This window comes from Solanum dulcamara, chromosome 6 (assembly GCF_947179165.1).
Source record: "Solanum dulcamara chromosome 6, daSolDulc1.2, whole genome shotgun sequence".
Taxonomy (NCBI): Eukaryota; Viridiplantae; Streptophyta; class Magnoliopsida; order Solanales; family Solanaceae; genus Solanum; species Solanum dulcamara.
This window is the reverse complement of record NC_077242.1, coordinates 52,878,995-52,901,338: the sequence shown is the minus strand read 5'-3', so window position 1 is coordinate 52,901,338 and position 22,344 is coordinate 52,878,995.

The window sequence follows — 22,344 nt, the reverse complement described above, 5'->3', positions numbered from 1 at the left end:
ATTAAAACCTTTCGTAATTCAAATATGCAAGAATTGTCCTTAATGCATAAAGAATTCATTATTCATATCATTTAATCATTCTTTCATTTCATAAGACTTCCTTTTGATCATAGACATTGTTTTCATAAACATTCATTTGAAGTCAAAGCTTTCAAGTTAAACTTTATTGAAAACATAGTAAAACTAGTTGGTTCAAATCACTTCAACTTTCAAACATGAATGTAAATGAATATGCATAAATACTTTGAAATTCATTAATTAAAAATCATGCTTTAAACAACCCACCGTGAATTTCAAGAACCTTTAAAGATCTAAATAGAGAAAAAATACTTGCAAACCATCAATTCATACATATGAAGTCATTTTGCATCAAAATAGACCAATAAACATTAATTTAACCATGATTCATGCTATTAAGTAGAAATAAAAATTACCCATAAGAAAATATTTTTTGAAATCAAGAGATTTAGTTGAAAGAGTTTTATACTACATGGGTGGAAGAACCCATGGATAAACACCCACATAACTTAGAGTAAAGCTTAAAGAAAATAGACATGATTTATCATATAATCAAAATACTTTAGGAATGTGAGTGGAAGGAATACTCTCATTGAAGCCTTACATACCTGGAATTCGAAGCGTTACTCAGAATCGAAAGACTTAATAAAGACTCTTGAATCCTAGCATTTTCTCCTCGCCGGAGCTTTTTGTGTACTACCCGAAATATATGAATCACCGGAATAGTATTTTTACATTACTAAGAACTAAAACTATATTTTGAGAATGAGTAAAGGAGTGTATAAAGAGAAGAATTGATTGAGAAAGCTTGATGAACAAAATAATGAAATAAGGTGGGTATTTATAGGTGTGAAGGAGGGACATAACAATAATTAAAATAATTATAAAGAAAAATATGAAAATTTAATGAAAGATTGTGATGTCATGGGTGATGTAAAATGGAGGACTATTGATGTCATGGGTGATGTCAAATGGATCTAGATCTTTCCATAGTTGGTGAGATGAACCTTTTTTTAACGGAATACCCTTTTTCGGAGATGCGTTTGAAAAAGATAACTTCCTCATTAGGATTTGGTGTCTTAATATGAATTTTTGCTATAGAAGTCTAATTTCATGTCGTTTAAGAATCAACCGATTTGGATCATCCTACAGTGAGATATGATTTTTTTTCTACAAATACTCCATTTCGTCACAGCACCATGTCTTGCAATAATTAATTTATTTGACCTACTTAACCTCCGAAACTTAAAATATGTCTTCACAAAAGTCGTAGGTAATGATGTTTGAGTTATTTAAAAATTTGAATCACCTAATTTGGACAATCCTATTAAAAGTTATGCCCAAAATACAGAAGAGATATCATTTTCATCGAGAATTGGAACATCATATACAACATTTTTAGGGGGTGTTACATTACTAGTTGTAGTCTATTTGTAAGAATCGTAGATATCAACTTGTACATAATAGAGAAACATGATATGGGTCTATACTCCTTTGTAGAAACAGGGTTCCTAACCTTAGTTATCAAGGTTATCACAGTACAATTCACAAGGTGATATAACTTTCCAGTTTCAAGAAATTGCAGGACTGCAGATGTAATCTCTGGCCCAACAATTGACCATAGTTTTTTAAAAAATATGCATTCAAACCATATCCTCCTGGTGCTTTAGAGTCATCAATACCTTTTAGAGCTTTCTCAACCTCCTCTAGGAGCATAGGAGTATGAGTTGCATTTGTTAGCTTCTATTTAGGACTGCTCCACTGGAGCATACATGAGGGTTGATTGCTGGTAGGTAATCTTCTGTAGCCCTTAGCATGTTCCGATAGAATTCCACAATCTTAGCTTCTACTTGATCATCATTTGTTGTCCAGGAGCCATCAGCTAGTTGCAATTTTCTAATATGGTTGGAGGCAGTTCTATTCTTCATCATTGCAAAGAAGTATGCAGAGTTAGAATCACTTAGTTGCAGCCATTTCATTCTTGATTTTTTAGGGAGAATGCTTTCTTCCACCATCGACCATTTCTCCAACTTGCCTTTCTCACCTTCTCCTCCTGAAACAAGGATTGATCGACATTGTGGTCTCTTATTTGTCCCTGTAATTCCAACGATGCTACTTTGGCATCCTTAATATTTTGAGGAACATTTGAGAAATCCTATGTATTGAGGCCTTTTAGTTCTTGTTTTACACTTTTTAATCTCATATTTTCTCCATCCTTCTGTCACTCGTGCCAGAAAATCATCATGATTAGCTAGATGGTTCATAAATATGAATTGTCGAGGCTTGATTTGAATTGTTTGAGTAAAGTTCATGCAAATGGGTGAGTGGTAAGAAAACCAAGGTTCTAATATCTCCACCCTTGTTTGTTTCATAGTCGTCATCCAACATAGATTTACCAACGCTTTGTCTATGCGGCTAAACACTTGGCCATTTGTCCATGTGTATGTCCCACTGATAGTTCTCACTTCACATAGCCTAGTGTTATCTAATAATTCTTGAAAATCTCTCATTTCAACATCTTGGACCTCAGACCCATGTATTCTGTCCTCCTGGTGCAGCACTGCACTGAAATCCCCCATTGCCAGCCTAGGTGCTTGGGTTCTTCTATTTATCTCTGGAAGTTGTGTTCATAGGCTTCGTCTATTCTCCATCGTGTGGAAATCATAGGTCGATGAGAAATAAAATTATGCAGGAACTGTGGAGCATTTAACATAGCCATGAATCACCTGATCAGTCATAGTAAGTAATTCAAAATCTATTATATTAGCATCCCAAATGAGCCAGATCCTGCCTCTATTGCTCTGCGTGTAATTAGCATGTCATTCCTATTTATAAGCTATTTTATTAATGATCTTGTGTGTTATATGCTCCTTCGCTCTGTTCTCCAAGATTGCTATAATACTAACTTTATTTTCAATAATAAACGACCTAAACTCTTTTTGCTCGTAAACTTTATTCATACCCCTCACATTCCATGTGATTAGATTCATGTAGATTGTAAGGGGGGTTGTAGACCCTCAGGTCTAGATGGCCTACTACTCTGTCCTTGCTCCTGATTATGTTGTCCTTGTGGTTTGATCGTAGCTGGACCTAAAGGACTAAATCCATTTGTTTTATTCAGGTATGGTGGTTATGTTCTCATTGTGTTCCTTACTGCTAACTTGTGTTGAACATTCAGCCATTCCTTAGTGCTCAATTGATCCTTACCAGTGTACTTGGGTAGACTCCTTGGTTGAGTCACTTTTGTATTATCGTTCATGTGAGGAGCAGTATCCACATTCTCACCTCCTCCTCTAGCTTTCCATTCTTGCACTGGCTTCCTGAACCTTTCCACCGGTTTGGGTTTAGTCTTTTGCAGCCTGTTTCACTGGCAGCCCTTGTTTGGTCTCCCAAGTTAGCTTCTTATTTTGGTTAGTTTTGCAATCATGACCCACTTGTAGGCAAGTATGACAATATTCAGGCACCCATTCATACCAAACTTCCTACTCAAAATGATGACCTACATGGTCTTGAATAGTAATGGCCTTGGGCACTGGCAGTGTTACATCCATTTCTATGAGGACTCTAGCATATGAAATCCTAACCACTGATGTTATTCAATCATCTGCGTATATAGGTTTCCCTAAACAACTATTCAATTTGCTCAATGAATTTCTACCTTAACAGTTCAAAGGTAGATTGGGGAATTTCACCCATAATGATATCATCTTCAACACCTCATTGTTAAAGTTTAATTCCTGACTCTATGGCTTCACTATAATTGGCTTGTAATTGATCAGGTGAGTCCCTGAGAAGAGAACCTCATCTCTGTCGGCCACACTATTAAATTTGGCCACAAAATAATCTTCATTGTGGTAAAATATCTTAGGCTTTGTTGTGAAGTTTCACTTTGTGCGTATTAATCTATCCAGTGCTGCTATGGTTGGGGAAACCCCTACCACATACAATATTGCTACTTGTTTTCATTGTTCAGTGTCCTTGTTCACCTCCTTGGAGTCAAGTTGGACAATCTTCACGCCTTCTTTAATGATAGGCACAATGTATTCTAAATTCATCCCTTTTGCAGCCAAATTATTACCCTCAAACAATGTTGTCCAGCTTTGTCCTGTGTTACCTTCTCGGCAGGGGTTAGCATTGGTTGATCTCCATTAGTCTCCTTCCGATTATTGCTTTTAGGGACATCTCCAGTTAGAGCCCTCTCATAAGAAATTGATATCGAATCTAAGGTTTTTAGGCCCGTTTGCACTAGGGTCCTAGCTGATGTGTCACAACACCCATCAGAAACTCTTCCTCAACCTCCTCTCTGTCACTTAGTGTTCTTTGACCAGCCTTATGCATCCCATGTAACTCAAGTGGGAGTTTCGTGAGTTTCGCAGTCTTCGCCTTATCCTTCCCTGGTCGTCCTCTCACCATTCCAGCCAAGGAGCACCGTTGCTAACGTACGCACAGTGAAAAGAAAGCTAAAATTTTCTCGTGTGCAAAGAGCAAATGATCCTGCCCGATTTCATAAATTACTATAAGTCAAAAACACATCTACACTATTATTTTTTTTGAGTTTCATACCTAAATTATTGAAAGTATCACCTATTAGTTTGAAAAACGTGTCTCAATATTGTGTGTAATACTTCAAAATCTTGTCACATGACATTCCACATTGATAAAATATTTGATTTTTATAAAAATTAAGTAAACTATTAATATTAATTAAAAGTTAAAAACTAAATTATTTATATCCCAAAAAAAATGAAATTACTTTTTTTAAAAAATAAATTATTTTGTAAAAAGTAAAATTTAAAACAAAATCTCACGCACTCCCCCACCTCCCCCCCTACACACACAATCCCAGTCCTTTTATTTTTTTTAAATTTTTTTTAAAAAAATCATACTTCACCCCCTCCCACTCCTTCCTAAAAAAGTTGTTATTTTTATTTTTTAAAAAAATTAATTATACACATCTCATCTAACCCTCCGCTCTTAATTTATATTTATTTATTTTTATTTTTTTTTTGTTTTGTGTTAGATATGTACATATATTTTAGAAAAATATATTTTCCTACTTGCATACCGATTATAACAGAATTAAAAATTTTATTTTAAAAAAAGTCTTGCGGCAAGTGAAAAATATTTTCCTAAAATCCTATGTATATATCTAACATTAAACTAGAAAACAAAATTGAAAGCAGAGAGTTCGGTGGGGCGGGGTAGAATTTTTCTTTAAAAAATTTTTGATCGAAAATAGTAATACTTTAATTTTTAATATTAACTAATTCTAATAATTTATTTAAATTTTTGTTAAGGTGGAATATTTTATTTATGTGGAGTGTGATGTGATAAAAAAATTTAAATGAAAGAGAAAGTGTATTACACATGTTATGATGAGAGTGGAATAAAAGAGAGATGTATGTTTCTCAAATTTTTATGAAACTCAAAAAAAAGATAGTTCAAACGTTTTTTATACTTATTTTTAAATTATAATAATTAACAATTTAAAATATTTAAAAATTATATAAAAAATTTATATAACTTTTTAAATTCTATTTATATAACATAAATTAAAATGAAGAAAATGACATATATTGAACTGTTGACACGAACTCGTGTATCTAGTTCTCAAATTACGACTTACACATTCAGTGAGGTACTAGCATTCCCAAATTTAATATATGTTCTAAAATGGCCAGCTCAATACTTGATAGATTACAAAGTATTTACACATGTTACCTAATAATAATCACACGTTCTTATTGTAGGATTAATAAACAATTTAAATTTATTCAAAATGCTGTCATCGAGTAGGCAAGAGTGTGGCTTCTGCATCCCCACGTGCCTCACTTTCCGCATCGCATACATCGCCGTCTAACTTGTACCGAAATAAATAAATATTACTCCCTACATCATATTTTAATTATCCGATATATTAAAAATAGTTATCTTAAATTAAATTATTTTTTTCTTAATTTGCGAGAAGTCTTCTTTGATCATTGATATGAAAAAGTTACAATTTTGACTTTGACATTGTAAACTTTGTACATGACCATTGAGTAGAGACTAGAGCTATAGATACTAGCAAGAAGGGGAAAGTCCCAACTTAGTTATCAATTTAAACAATTAAAAAATAATTAATCACTTTTTTTTAACTCAATCCTTAATAATTAATTCATTTTAAAATGTGAAAAAAAATATTATTATAACTCTACTCTATTACTATAATTTTCAAAATGGAAAAATCCTTTCGGCCTAAAGGGATTTGGCCCAAATTTGATCAAATGGCAAGAAGACCTATTCACGCTATAAACTATTTCTTTTTGGGACTTTTTTACCCATTCTTCCCAAAAATTAGATTATGCATATCAATTTATTTATTAACTATTGCCCACTATATGAGGAACCTTCCCAATACATTGGAAATGAACTAATTTTCAAACTCCCATAAACCCATAAATACATGCTTATTCCATGTTTCTTTAAGTATGCCACAAAACTATCAAATGTGTACAACATTACGTTTTTCTCTTCTTTTATATATAAAAAAATCTATAAAGAATACAATATTTGAATTCATAACTAGAAGATGAAATTGAAAGATTGAATTGAAAGACAAATAGACTAACAATATTAAATTTAAAATAAATTTAACTCACACTCAATTCAAATTTATAAAATAACTTAATAAGTATAAATATTAACAGTTGATAATAGTACTTGCTTTATTATTCTGCCCTCCCCCCCCCCCCTCATCGACAAATACCACCAACACAGAATAATTATTAATTATGCAAATTATTAATTAGTACTTACTTTATGTAGAAATTGTAACATACACTAATATTTTTCATTCAGACACACCATATCGTAATACTAATATATGAATAACATCTCCATTTTGATTAATCGTATACATTCATATTCAATACACATATACAATCTCTACACACTGCACCCTGATGATGATAATGATAATAATAATAATAAGTATAAGTATAAGTATAATTATTATTATTATTATTATTATTATTTTAAAAAAGGAAAAAATGTTTTGATATATTTTTTAATTTTACAATTTAGAGTTGATATACATTTTGTTATAAAAACTGGCTTACGTATACCCCTATACAAATGGCCTCGTTATACCTTTTTCGACTGACAAAAATGAAAACTTGATTTAAATTTATTTTCTTGATTATTATTAAAATATAATTCATATATATGAATGCATTTGACCCTTCTCGCAAAATTCGGGGGTAAAGTTGAAATGTAACAAAATAAAATTATAATTTAGTCTGAAAAATATATTATAAATTGTTGATCAACGATCACCATAATATAACTCTCGATAAGCGAAATGTCACAAATAAATTCGAGATTGGTGGACTAATAATATATGATCGTAAATCTCTTTTATACTCATTTTAAATATATATATATATATTAATATTTTAAAATATATAGTATAAATTTATTTAAACATAATAATTAATAAAATTACTCAACTAGAAGTCATATTAATAACAAATACAATTATCGATTCGCAAATTATCATATCGGCATAACATAGGGGCATAAGACTACGACATAAATATTTGATTCTCTTGGGTTGTTTTAAGTAAGGCTAACACATATAAACTATATGATTTTAATATGATTTCTAAAGTATTTTCAAATTATATTTAAAAAATTATTTAAATATAATAATTAATAAAATTACTCAATTAGAGGTAATATTAATGACAAATATAAGAAATGATTCGCAAGTTATCAAATAGGCATAATATAGGGGTGCAAGACTACAACGTTGTAACTGTCTTGGGTTGTTGTTAACTAGGGTTGGCACATATTAACTGTATGGTTTTTGTCAAAACTCAAAATGGGTCATGAGTGGCACCCACACTTAACCTCCTAGGTAGGAGAACCAATGATACAAACTCCAACTAATAAATATGACAATAACGCGAAAGCTCAATTAAATACGTTTTCCCAAAATCTGAAATTCATCACATAAGGACATATAAATTCTAAAACTAAGTCTGAAAATGTCAAACACTAGATAAATAAATAACATAACGTGTCCAAAAACTAAGGACACCATGCTATGACAAGAGATTACATCTCCAGCTACAAGGATAGCTCACCCTGCAATCCGATGAACTGGAGACTGATTAGAGCTGAGGTCGAGTCGAAGTCAGTGGAACACTCGTTGCACTCCACAAAATAAAACAAGAAAAGATACAAGTAGGGGTCAGTACAGGACAACATGTACTAAGTAGGTATCATCGGCCGACTCAAAATAGAAATCGATAAGCATAAAGTAATAGAAGGAAATCAACCATAGCACTTAACAGATGGCAACCAATGAACAATTACATAGCCAGTCAATAATATCAAGATCACACATGAGGACTCAGGCCTCTACATCACGCTCTTTTGAGAAATGAGTTATTGGAGATTGGATAACATTAAGTCATTTTCATTTGTTTCCTTTAATATTACTATGCCGAAATATGACACCCGATCTAAATATACCGTGTCGGAACGTGACACTCGATCCAAATATATCGTGCCAGAATGTGACATCTGATCCAAATATACCATGTCGGAATGTGACACCCGATCCAAATATACCATGTCGGAACGTGACTTCCGATCCAAATATAATTAATTTATCATTCTTTATTATTACATTCCACCTCATTAACAATATTTCATCAAGCCTTCTTTATTTAAGGTATCATTTTTGATAGGGCAAGTTCAAGATTATGAATTCCACGGTCTTGGAATTTCAGACCAATCACAACAACATACCAACCATTCAAACCACAACAATTAAATACATAGTAAACTTCACACATTACCCAATGACTATCAATCGCTATTAAGAGTCTATCTATGATATAGAATAAAATCATAACATACCTCAACCGAAGAACCGAAGTAAAGCAAGCTAACCCACCAATGTCCTTCCTTTCTTCAATGCCTCAGGCCGGTTTCAATCTATCAAATATATAATATTTATAAGTGAATTAGTCCATAGACACCAATATTATTTATATGTTTAACCTAGACCCAGCAACAAATCCAACTCTATAATCGATTCCCTAAAGCTCAAACCTAGAGTTAAGCATCAATTCATTCAAATTCATAACTCTAATGATATTCGTATAATATAATACCCTATTATTTAATTAGATATATGAATATACCAAAACTTGAAACATAATATAATAAAAATAAAAGAAAAAAAATTAAGCCAACTAGTTAGCAACCAGTGGCGAAAAAACAAACAAACTAAATTTACCCAATTTATAGTATGTAATATGCTCCAATCATTGGCAGTGGAATTGCCCAGCATTACACATAATAATTAATCCATTAAAAAGGTTAGGATTCCTAGATTATTATTTTTTAGACCATTTAAATTACCCAATTCCTTTTTCCTACTAACACAGTACAATACTAATGAACATCTTAGTTGAAATCACAGTATAGAAAGGAGTAACAAACAATGAGGCACCCACATAACTTACCTGAAAGTTATGTTCTCCGCCGACGCAATCTGCGAGAAGGTTTCGCCTGATTCTCCTTTTTTTCCCTTTTAAATAATTAAGTATTAAAAGTAACAAGCTCCTCTACTTATTTGAATAAATATGGAGTATATGGTATTAAATATATTACCACTTTAGTCTATTAATTAAATTAATATCTAAATTTATCCATCAACTAAATAACTGTAGTTATCGACTAGTCCAAATACCCATTAAAAATTTACGGAATGAGTCTTTTATAAAATAAAAAGCTCTAGTTCTCAAAATGACCTAATGAGTCATTACAGTTTTATAATTCATACAATGTGTTGATGTCAAAAGTATTTTGAGTTTTGACTGTCAATATCGATATATTTTCAAATCGTATTTAAAAAATTATTTAAATATATAATTTAAATATAATAAGTAATAAAAATTACTTAATTAGAGATCATATTAATAATAAATATAAGTAATAATTAAGTTATCAAATCAAGGTAACATAGGTGCATAAAATCACAACATTGTGACTCTCTTGAGTTATTGTTACCTAGGATCAACACTTATGAATCATGTGAATTTTATAATGTGTCAATGTAGTAGTAATAATAATAATAATAATAAAGTCTGATATATTTTTTAACTTTACGGTATGGAGTTTTTGTATATCTTTTGTTTAAAAACCAGGAAAAAAATACTCACATATATATTTATTGTTATACAAATGACCCAATCTATATATTTCAGTTGAGAAAGTGCTTGATTTAAATTAATTTTTTTTATTTTTATTAAAATAAAAATGTCTCACATATGTTCCTATCATTATATAAATGACTCATATACACCCTTTTTTATATCGGAAAATGTACAAAAATTTTCAGATTGTCATGTTTAACCCACTTATCACAACAAATTAATTATTTCTTTATTGAATTTTTTTTATTTTGATTCAGTTCATTTTTATGTTTAAAGGAACACAATATAGTTAATTAAAAATATCTAAGAGTTTTATATCAAAAATTTTGTATATTGACATTTAAAGGAACATTTAATAATTAAAATTAAAATATTTAAGAGACTTAAATTTAAATTTTTACATATTTAAGTATTTTTTAAAATATAATTTAAAAATACTTTAATAATGACAGTCAAGATTAAAATACTTTAGACATTGTAGACATTAACACGTTATAGAAATCATAAAAATCATATAGTTCATAAGTCGATTCCAGTTAACAACAAATCAAGAAAGTCACATTAATATTGTAGTCTTGCTCCCCAATATTAAGTCGATTTGATAACTTGTTAATCATTAATTATATTTTTTATTAATATGAACTCTAGATAAGTAGTTTTAATAATTCTTATGTTTAAATAAATTTACACTACATACTTAAATAAGTTTTTGAATATAATTTGAAAATATTTTTATAATTATAGTCAAACTCAATTTTTTTAGATATGGTAGATATTGACACATTATAATTATTATAAAAATTATATATATAATTCATAATTATTGGCCCTAGTTAACAGCAACCCAAGAGAGTCATATATTGTAACTATTAAAGTAACTATTGTCATAACTTCTTAGTATTCAAAGTAAATTTTAACTATGTTAAAATTGTATCATAAAACAATTATGGTTATATCATTTAATTATTTTCACAATTTTGTTTATAACATGAAGCATAAATATTTTTTAACTATAATATTTTTTTTAAAATAATTTATGAAGGCTAAATAATTACTACAGCTAAAATAAATTTTATCGTGAGGCAAAAACTTATTTTTGAAAAGGTGTTTATGAAATTTACTATAAGGGGAAAATAACACATCTTATTTTCTTTAATATTAATTATAGTGCGTTAAAATTATATAAAGAAATCAAATTAACAAAAAAATGTAATTTTGTATATATACACCAACAAGATTTGTGCTATGAAGCGAAATATTAAGGGTTTTTTCTAAAAGACGAAATGATCTAATAAACCTTTATATTTGTACGATTTGTATTATGAACTCTTCTACTTAATCATTTACCAATTGAATTCTTAAATTCAATAAAACACAATATATTAAACCCCTTTGACCATTGACTAAGTTTATGTGACATTAAAATAGATGAGTTGGAAAGAGGGTATGATCACGCGCCTGTTAAGGCAAGTGAAGATCATTTTTAAATGAGATAAGTGTCAAAAATATATCTAAATTATCCAAAAATTTTTACTTTCATATCTAAACTATTGAAAGTGTGAGTTTTATATCTAAATTATCACTCCCAATAGTTTAAATATGAAATTCAAAAAAAAAATATAATTTAGGTGTGTTTTAGACACTTATCTCTATTTAAATTAAAAAATTATTAAAATTATTAAAAAATAAAATAATAAATTTAAAAAAGAAAGAAAGAATCTCTTTCTTCCCCCCCACCCCTTTCAGCCACACCACACCCATCGCTGCCCCCACCCCCTTTTTCTTTCTTCTTCACTCCATTATCATCTTCATTAGCAGAGCTTCGCATTGGCACTTAGTGGAGGGAGAGAGCGACACTAATTTCATGGTGGTGCTTGCCGGAGTCCCACTGATTCTCAATAGACTAGAGAGAGATGCGGTGTGGTTCCTTTTCATCAGATTAGAGGTGGCGAGGGCGTCGTCAGTGGTGCGTAGAAAGGGAGACAGCGGAGAGGAGAACGAGGTGGGTGCTTTGCCGCCTGGAGTTGGCGGTGCGACAACTTATAAGGGTGTTGGTTTTGTATAGGTTCGACGAGGAGGAAAGGAAAATGGTGAGGGTGTACGGTGGAGATGGAGACGCGTGAGGGAGAGAATATAGGTGGTCTCATTGGTAAGAGGAGTGGTGGCGGCGTCGGCAGTGGCTTTCTCCGGTGGGTACATGCTGCTTCATGGTAGGAATGAGGAGAAGAGGAGAGGCAGTGATTTGGAGTCCAAAATTTTACTTGAGAAAATAAATTAAAAATTTATTATTTTATACCCTTGTGGTCGGATTTTTTTTTGAATTTCGCGCATACCAGAAGCTTTAGTTCACCGAACTGTTCTTTTTTGATATTTAATTTAATATTTTTGGTTAATAATTTTTTTTTTAAATAGTTAATGAAAATAATTATGATATGTCATTAATTTATATGACATGGATTTGACATGTCATTTATTTAAGGACAAATGAACTACACCCATGATAGGAAGGGTTTAAAAATCTTCTTTTAATTGAGTTTAATGATTCGGTTGATCCAACCTCTTTTACGTTTTTATGCTTTTATTGAGTCGGGGGTCTTTCGGAAACAGCCGTCCTACCTTGATAGGAGTCAGGTCTGCGTACACTTTATCCTCTCTAGACCCCACGTTGTGAGATTTCACTGGGTTGTTGTTGTTGATTCAGTTGATAAATAATTAAGTTGAAGGGTCTATATATAAGTACGTAGGTCCATTAGACCATTTCGCTTTTCTAAAATTATCCTTAATGTTTCATTTTGCTTGGTCCCAAAAATATATATTTCAATTTATTTTGTCCATTTTTACAAATCAAGAGAATTCTATTACTTATTTTTCATACTATTCTAAGTGTCAAATAACTACATAAAGTAATATTGGTCAAATCTAAAGTTTCAAACCATCAACAATAAAATTAATTATTAAAATGTATATTTAATTAAAATTTTCTTAAAGAGTGTGTCAAGTCAATAGAGCCAAGTAATATGAAATAAAATGGAGTATTTGACTTATTTTGGAGCGTAATGTCATATTTTTTATATAATATTAAAATTCATGTGAGATTTATTTTTAGTTAATTTAGTCAAAATTGAGTGACTTTTAAGTGGCCAAAAATTTTAAAAAATAATTTTTGTGTGATAAAAATTAATTTTGAATGCTTTTTAGGTAAGGAAAAAAGCTTTTAAAAATTTTTTTGCGTGATAATTTAAAGACAGGATAACTTTTATATAATTATAATAATAATAATAATAATTAATATGATAAATTCAAAATTAGATGAACTTTATAATTTATTCAAAAATATTTTAAAGAATTTTTTATTACTATTTAATGGAATTAGTTTTATAATTTGATGAAAAAGAAAAAAGGAAAGACAGTGAGAAGATGAGGAAAGAAGAAGAAAAAAAGAAGTGATTAGGAAGAATTGAAAGAAGGTGAAGTGATGTGGTGGGTCCTTCATTATAAAGTTAAATAAATAATTTCTTCACACAATTAATGAGAGTGTTAACTCACTTAGCATAAAAACTTTCATTCCATTTGTTTTTCGAGTTTAGGAAATAGTAAAGATTTAATTTTATTTTGAAAGGAAAAGGTTATCATTGTCTTTTTATCTTTTTAACTAAATTTGGGTTAAGTTTTTTGGGTCATTTAGCATTACTCTTTTAAAAAGGAAATTTTAAAGTTACAAGACTATTTCTTGTTAAACTTTTGATATTTCTTGCATATCATTTAATATAGAACACATTAATTTATGATATTTAATGTATAAGTTTAACAATTCATTAATCGAAATTAATTCTCATATTGATTGAAGAATATTTATATTAGGATTATAATAGTCAAATTATATCTTTTATTAATTTTTTTAATAATTATGTAAAACCTTATTCTGACAACTAGAATAGAATAGAGGGAGTAAATTTGTTTCTCTCAACGAAATATTTTAAAGATTCTATAAAGTATACTCCTCCATACATGTTTAACTTGAAACATCATTAAAAATCAATAAATACTATAGTATCTTAAATTATTATAAGTTATTTCACTTATTTACTTGATAATAAAGATAAAATAGGTATAAAATAATAAATTATTTTAAATTAGATAAATAAAAAAAAAACTTGATTTTTAAAAGTTAGTTAGGGGAGTGAATTAAAAGAGACTTTTGAGAGTGTAAATAAAAAAAAATAGGACACAAGTCTTGAAAATGAAGTAAAAGGTACTCTTCTCTAATTAATGATAATGACACATATTTTAAGAACTCACAAATTTTTTTAATTTACAAAATACCCCCCTCTTTTTTTTCCCTACCTCTCATCCACCCCTCAGCCCCATCCTCCCCTCAATCTCCCCTCTTCCACGTCATCATCACCTCCAAACAACTAGCAGATGTTTAAACATTTGTCTAAACAACTAACAAATGTTTTCATATCTCGATCTCCAAAACAATTAGCAAATATTTTCATATTTCTCCAAACAACTAGCTGATATTTAAAATATTCTCATTGTTTTAACTAAAGAATCATAAAAAACACCTAAACAACTTAGGGTTGTTTAAATATCTTCTGGTTGTTTGAACTAAATAACTTTTGGTTGTTTAAACAATTTTTGATTGTTTAAACAACTTTTGTTGTTTGAACTAAACAACTTAGGGTTGTTTAAACAACATCTCTTGGTTGCTTGAACAACTCCTGTTTATATAAACAACATATCCTCTCCTCTCTTCTCTTCTCTTTTCATCAATTTTTTTTAATAATTTTCACAATCAAATCGGAGTGAAAGAATTGGGGAAAAGAAAAGAGAAGAGAAGAGAGGAGAGGAGAAGAGAGAAAATTGAATAAAGGAGAAAGAATTGGGGAAAAGAAAAGAGAAGAGAAGAGAAGAGAGGAGAGGAGAACGGAGAAAGAGGAAGAAATACGTTTAGAAAACGGAGAAAATGGATAGAATTTTGGATTTTGTTAAAAAAAATTGATCTTTTAATATTTTACCTTAAGTTTACAAATATTTTAAATCAACTCCATCTCTTCTTTTTATGATTTTACTGAGCCGAGGGTCTTTCGAAAACAACCATCCTACCTTGGTAGGAGTCAGGTCTGTAGCGACCCTCCAGGGAGGATGCTACTACAAAAAAAACGTATATTAAATTCGTGACACAAAAAATATATATATATATATATATAACTTTCTGTAAGGCCCATTTATATGATCAAAAAAATGAAAGGTGTAAGTTGTTAGCCAACTTAATTTTTTTTTTCCATCTCAATTAAATCAAATAAAAATTTCAATTTAGGACGGGCGACTTCTCAAAATAGTTTTATTTTTTTAAAAAATATCTTCCGAGACAATCATGTATTACGATAATTTATGCTTCATTCAAATGTTCTAACTCCAAAGGGTAATTTAGTACTTCATAAAATTTAGAAATGTACATACCCCAAAATTTACAAAACAAGCAACAATCTTTAAGTTACAACTCTCAGAAATACGTACATAAATACAAATACACAAGCAAACTATAAATCGTATACATGTCCCAAAATACTACAAAATATAGGTGCCTATATGCAAATGTGATCTTCCTTAAAGCTCCCAAAACTTCAACTCCAATGGCCAACCTCAAGCATCTTCTCAGACATTTCCTACGATAGAAACAACTATCGCTAAGCATAAAGCTTAGTGGTGCAAAACTACAAGTTTGAAGCCTTTGGGTTCTTCAACTTATTTTCTCAAGTCATGGCAGCACAAATGTACACATAACAAATAAATCAAGACAACAAATATATCATGACTATCAAGTTCGATAAAAAAACTAAGTGTCAATAATTTATGAAAACACGTTAACAAGCTTTAACATTTAATTTCGCCCAATGTGTACGTCATGCCTTCACACCAAACATGATCAAGTCTCAAGAAGGACCGGAGCCCTGTATCAAGAAGAGTAAACACCCAATAATCAAGAGAACCAAGAACCATATTAAAAATGGCTTCCTAATTTGTACTTAAAATGGACAACTTCCATACTTAAGACGAATTAAAAATCCATAATCAAGATGGCAAAGGGTCCGAAACAAGAGGCATACCAATGGTGACAAAGTCAAACCCACAAGAAGGACAAAGTCCACAAGAATATCAAGTGATCAAACAATCCGTACAAGTGGGCGAGTTAAACAAGTGTCTTGCAATTTCCAAATATACCAACATGACAAGACATATTTCAAGAAAATAACAAATATATCAAGATAGGCTTTCAATATATTAGCAGGTAACAAGAGTTTATACACAAACCTCAGCCCTTTTAGCATACAACAATTCAACAATCCCACACGACTTCAAAAGTTCAAACCGTAGGCCATCAAATGTCTCAAGTTCTTCAACTTGCACACGATATAAACAACCTTAAAAATACAATTAAATATATTATTTAAATTTCCAGAATATCCAGAATATTTACATAAAACAAGATTTATTATTGCAATTAAGCCTAGAATGTTTCAACCCGAATTATGTTACCAACACAGAAAATTTGGAAAGTCAAGTATCGCAGCTTGAATCTAAATTTTGAAACTCAAAAATACAAAACTGGATTTTATACCCTTCATGAAACTTTCAGATATATGTCTTAAGTTTGCAACCCAAAAAGAATCAACTCAAAATTCATTTTGTACGAAAAAATATCCTCAAACCACTAACAGGTACACATGACAGATTTTGTAAATCAAGAATCTGGACAGACATACTTGTCCAGTTGAATCTAAGTTTGGAAACTGAAAACGGCAAAACTGGACTTTATACCCTTCACCAAACTTGTAGATATGTGTCTCGAGTTTCCAACCCAGCAGAAATCAACTCAAAAAGAATTTTATACAAAAAGATATCCCCAAAATACTAACAGGTACACATGATAAATTTTGAAAATCAAAAATCTGGACAGACATACTTGTCCAGTTGTATCTAAGTTTGGGAACTGAAAACGGCAAAAATGGACTTTATACCCTTCACCAAACTTGTAGATCTATGTCTTTAGTTTCCAACCCAATAGAAATCAACTCAAAAAGAATTTTATATAAAACGATATCCCCAAAATACTAACAGGTACGCATGATAAATTTTGAAAATCAAAAATCTGGACAGACATACTTGTCGAGTTGTATATAAGTTTGGGAGCTGAAAATGGCAAAAATGGACTTTATACCCTTCACCAAACTTGTAGATCTATGTCTTTAGTTTCCAACCCACCAGAAATTAACTCAAAATTCATTTTGTACAAAATGATATCGTCAAAACACTAACAGCAGTACAAGTAGAGTTTGCACAAACAGAATTCTGGGCAGCACCTGCCATGTACTTCCTCGTCCAGTTTCAAGTAAATACATGAAGATTTGAGTTTTGAGAGCTGAACGAAAGTTGTAAACAGATGAAATATCTTTCTAGAACATCTTGAATCACTTAAAACAAAGCTTTATATAAGAGATTATGCTAAAAACACTAACAACAGTCAATTCCAAAAATGGGTTTATAGCTTACCTCAATCGTGTGGAGTTTGTTTGGGGATCAACCAAGGAAAGTCTTGATGATCGATTTGGTGGATGAATATGTGAGAGAAGGGAGGTTTTAGTTTCTTTATTTCTTGAAGAAAAATGAAATTGGAGGGTTGGTGGAGAGGATAAGGGGAAAGGATAAGAACTTAAAGAAATGAAAAAATAAATGATAACAAAAAGGAAGTTTCCCCACTTTTCTGTATTTCTTGAAGAAAAACGAAATTGGAGGGTTGGTGGAGAGGATAAGGGGAAAGGATAAGAACTTAAAGAAATGAGAAAATAAATGATAACAAAAAGGAAGTTTCCCCACTTTTGTAAATATCTAGTCCATTTAATAAATTGAAAAGATAATCATAGTAGGAGTAGTTTATATAACTACACCATAACACTTCCAACAAGTTTAAATGTCATCAAGTTCACATTCAAGAAGTGCAAACATATAATATATCTTTACTATCAAAATACTCTAAATCAAAAATTTAGGTATTTGCTAAAAAAAACTTTTGGGGTATTACAAGGTCTGCGTACACTTTACCCTTTCCAGACCCCACGTTGTGGGATTTCACTGGATTGTTGTTGTTGTAATCCCATCTCTTCATAATTAACCCCTAATTAAATGTTTATAACAAAAAAAAATCTCTTATCCTTCATTCCACTTTCAAATAACCCTTTTAGCTTATTTTCCCAAGTTTAGTTAATAAAAATAAATATTTATTTTTTATTTAATAAAAGAGTACTGGAAAGAGTATAATACCTGCACAGTGACAACGCAGTTTCTTTTTTACCACGTTAAAATTGACAATCCCCAAGGGTTTTTTAATCTTTTTTAGTAATTAACTGTGACATTTTATTAATCAATACAAAATGAGAGACCCCCAAGTGATTTTCTCTCTCTATAAGCCCACACAATAGAAAGGAGCCTGAGGTTCAACTGCGCTTATTTTTAGCTTCAAATTTCAACAGTGTATTAATTGATTTTCTTTCTATCACTTATAAGGCCCAACTTAAATAGCTTTCTGTTATAAATATACTAACTTGACAATTAATAAAGAAAAGAGAGTAAGAGTAATTGAGAAAGAAGGAGAAACTGATCAAGAGGAAGAATTTTTCTTTCGTATGTAAGTATATTAATTCTTACATTGAGAAGGCTATTATATAGCCATAAAATGAATGGAATAATAAGTGGGCAACTAGCCCACTTTAAGTGGGCCCCACTGACAATTTGACATCCATTTACATAACACTCCCCCTTGGATGTCCTTGTAAAAAAAATTAGTAAAAAAATAAATATACATATTTGGTAATACGCCTTGAGTGCTGCCTCATTAAAAACCTTACCAGGAAAACCCAGTGGGACAAAACCTTGGTTAAGGAAAAAAGAGTGCAGCGCGTATTTTACTCCCCTTGATGAAAGCTTCATTTGATATTTTGGAGACGATGCATTCCAACCTTATATCTTAATTTCTCAAAAGTTGATGTTGGTAATGCCTTTGTGAATAAGTCTGCAAGATTATCACTTGAACGAACTTGTTGTACATTAATATCACCATTCTTCTGTAGATCATGTGTGAAAAATAATTTTGGTGAAATATGTTTCGTTCTGTCTCTTTTTATGAAGCCACCTTTCAACTGAGCTATGCACGCGGCATTGTCTTCAAATATAACTGTGGGTACTTTAACATCATTTTTCAGACCACATCTTTCTTTGATGAACTGTATCATCGATCTCAACCACACACATTCTCTACTTGCTTCATGAATTGCTATTATTTCAGCATGATTTGAAGAAGTAGCAACAATGGACTATTTTGTAGATCGCCATGATATAGCAGTTCCTCCATGTGTAAATAGATAGCTTGTCTGAGATCGAGCTTTATGTGGGTCTGATAAATAACCTGCATCTGCATAACCAATAAGGTCTACGCAACCTTTGTTAGTATAAAACAAACCCATATCAATAGTACCCTTCAGGTATCGCAAAATATGTTTGATACCGTTCCAATGCCTTCGCATTGGGGAAGAACTATACCTTGCTAGCAAATTAACAGAAAATGTTATATCAGGCCTAGTTGTGTTAGCAAGATACATAAGTGCACCAATAACACTGAGATATGGTACTTCAGGACCAAGAATTTCTTCATCCTCTCCTGGAGGTCGAAATTGATCTTTTTCCACTTCAAGTGATCGAACAATCATTGGAGTACTTAATGGATGTGCTTTGTCCATGTAAAATCTTTTTAAAATTTTCTCAGTGTAGGCAGATTGATGGACAAAAATCCCGTCTGCTAAATGTTCAATTTGCAGACCTAGACAAAGTTTTGTCTTTCCAAGATCTTTCATTTCAAATTCTTTCTTTAGATATTCAATTGCCTTTTGGACCTCTTCAGGGGTTCCAATGAGATTTATATCATCAACATAAACAGCGAGTATAACAAATTCTGATTCCGTTTTCTTAATAAAAACACATGGACAAATGACATCATTTATATAGCCTTCATTTATCAAGTACTCACTGAGGCGATTATACCATATACGCCCTGATTGTTTTAAACCATATAATGATCTTTGCAGTTTTATTGAGTACATTTCCCGAGACTTTTTACATGCTTCAGGCAATTTTAATCCATCTGGAATTTTCATGTAAATTTCATTATCAAGTGAACCATAAAAGTAAGTTGTAACTACATCCATTAGATGTATTTCAAGATTTTTATGTACAGCTAAACTGATGAGATATCAAAAAGTTATTCCATTCATAACTGGTGTATATGTTTCTTCATAGTTGACCCCGGGTCTTTGAGAGAATCCTTGTGCAACAAGACGTGCCTTGTATCTTACAATTTCATTTCTCTCATTTCGTTTTCGCACAAAAACTCATTTATAGCCAACTGGTTTTACACCTTCAGGGGTTTGGACTACAGGTTCAAAAACCTCACGTTTAGCAAGTGAGTCTAATTCTGATTGAATTGCCTTTTGCCATTCTGGCCAATCACATCTACGTCGACATTCTTCGACGGATTTAGGCTCAAGACTTTCACTATCTTGCATGAGGTTAAGTGCAACATTATATGCAAAAACATTATCAATCGTGATTTTAGATCGATCTAAATTTATCTCATCACCGAAAGAATTTATTGAAAGTTCTTCATTTACTTGAGTCTCGAGTTCACTGATTTCTTCAGGAATATCAGGATTACTCAAATCTTGACCCTCTTCAAGAGGTTCTATTGTAGTATCATCTTTATTATTTCTTACGCTTCTCTTTCTAGGATTTTTATTCTTTGAACCCAACGATCTACCACGTTTCTGGCGTGTTTGGGATTCAGAAGCTATGATACTTGTAGATGGTCCTTTTGGGACATCAATCCGGATAGGCACATTCACTGCAGGGATATGTGACTTAGTTATCCGTTTCAAATCAGTAAATGCATCTGGCATTTGATTTGCTATTTTCTGCAAGTGGATGATCTTCTGGACCTCCTGTTCACATGTGCGGGTACGTGGATCAAAATATGATAGTGATGAAACTTTTCACGCATTTTTTTTCTTTTTCGGGTTCCTTTTTCTCTCCCCCTAATGGCGGGAAAATTGCTTCATCAAACCGACAATCTGCAAATCGAGCAGTGAATAAGTCTCCAGTCAACGGTTCAAGGTATCTAATTATAGAGGGTGAGTCAAACCCAACATATATGCCCAACCTTCGTTGAGGGCCCATTTTTGTACGTTGTGGTGGTGCTATAGGCACGTATACCGCACAACCAAAAATTCTTAAATGGGTTATATTTGATTCATGACCAAATACTAATTGCGACGGAGAGTATTTATTATAATGTGTCGGTCTGAGACGTACAAGTGCTGCTGCATGTAAGATAGCATGACCCCAAACAATAATTGGCAATTTTGTTTTCATTAGTAAAGGTCTTGCTATCAATTGTAGGCGCTTTATAAATGACTCTGCAAGGCCATTTTGAGTATGAACATGAGCAACAGGATATTCAATTTTTATCCCAATTGATAAGCAATAATCATTAAATGCTTGGGATGTAAATTCTCCAGCATTATCAAGGCGAATGGCCTTAATTGGATAATCTGGGAATTGCGCTCTCAATCTCATTATTTGTACTAACAACTTCGCAAACGCCAGGTTGCGAGATGATAACAGGCACACATGAGACCATCTATATGATGCATCTATTAGGACCATAAAATATCTAAATAACCCACTAGGTGGATGAATAGGGCCACATATATCCCCATGTATACGCTCTAAAAATCCGGGAGATTCGATGCTGACCTTCAGGGTCGATGGTCTGGCAATTAATTTGCCTTGATAACAAGCAACACATGAAAATTCATCATTTGTAAGAATCTTCTGGTTCTTTAACGGATGTCCAGTTGAATTTTCAAGAGTTCGTCTCATCATTATTGATCCAAGATGACCTATTCGATCATGCCATAGCACAAATGTATTTGGATCAGTAAACTTCTGGTTTACGATCATATGCGCTTCAATTGCACTAATTTTTGCATAATATAGGCCA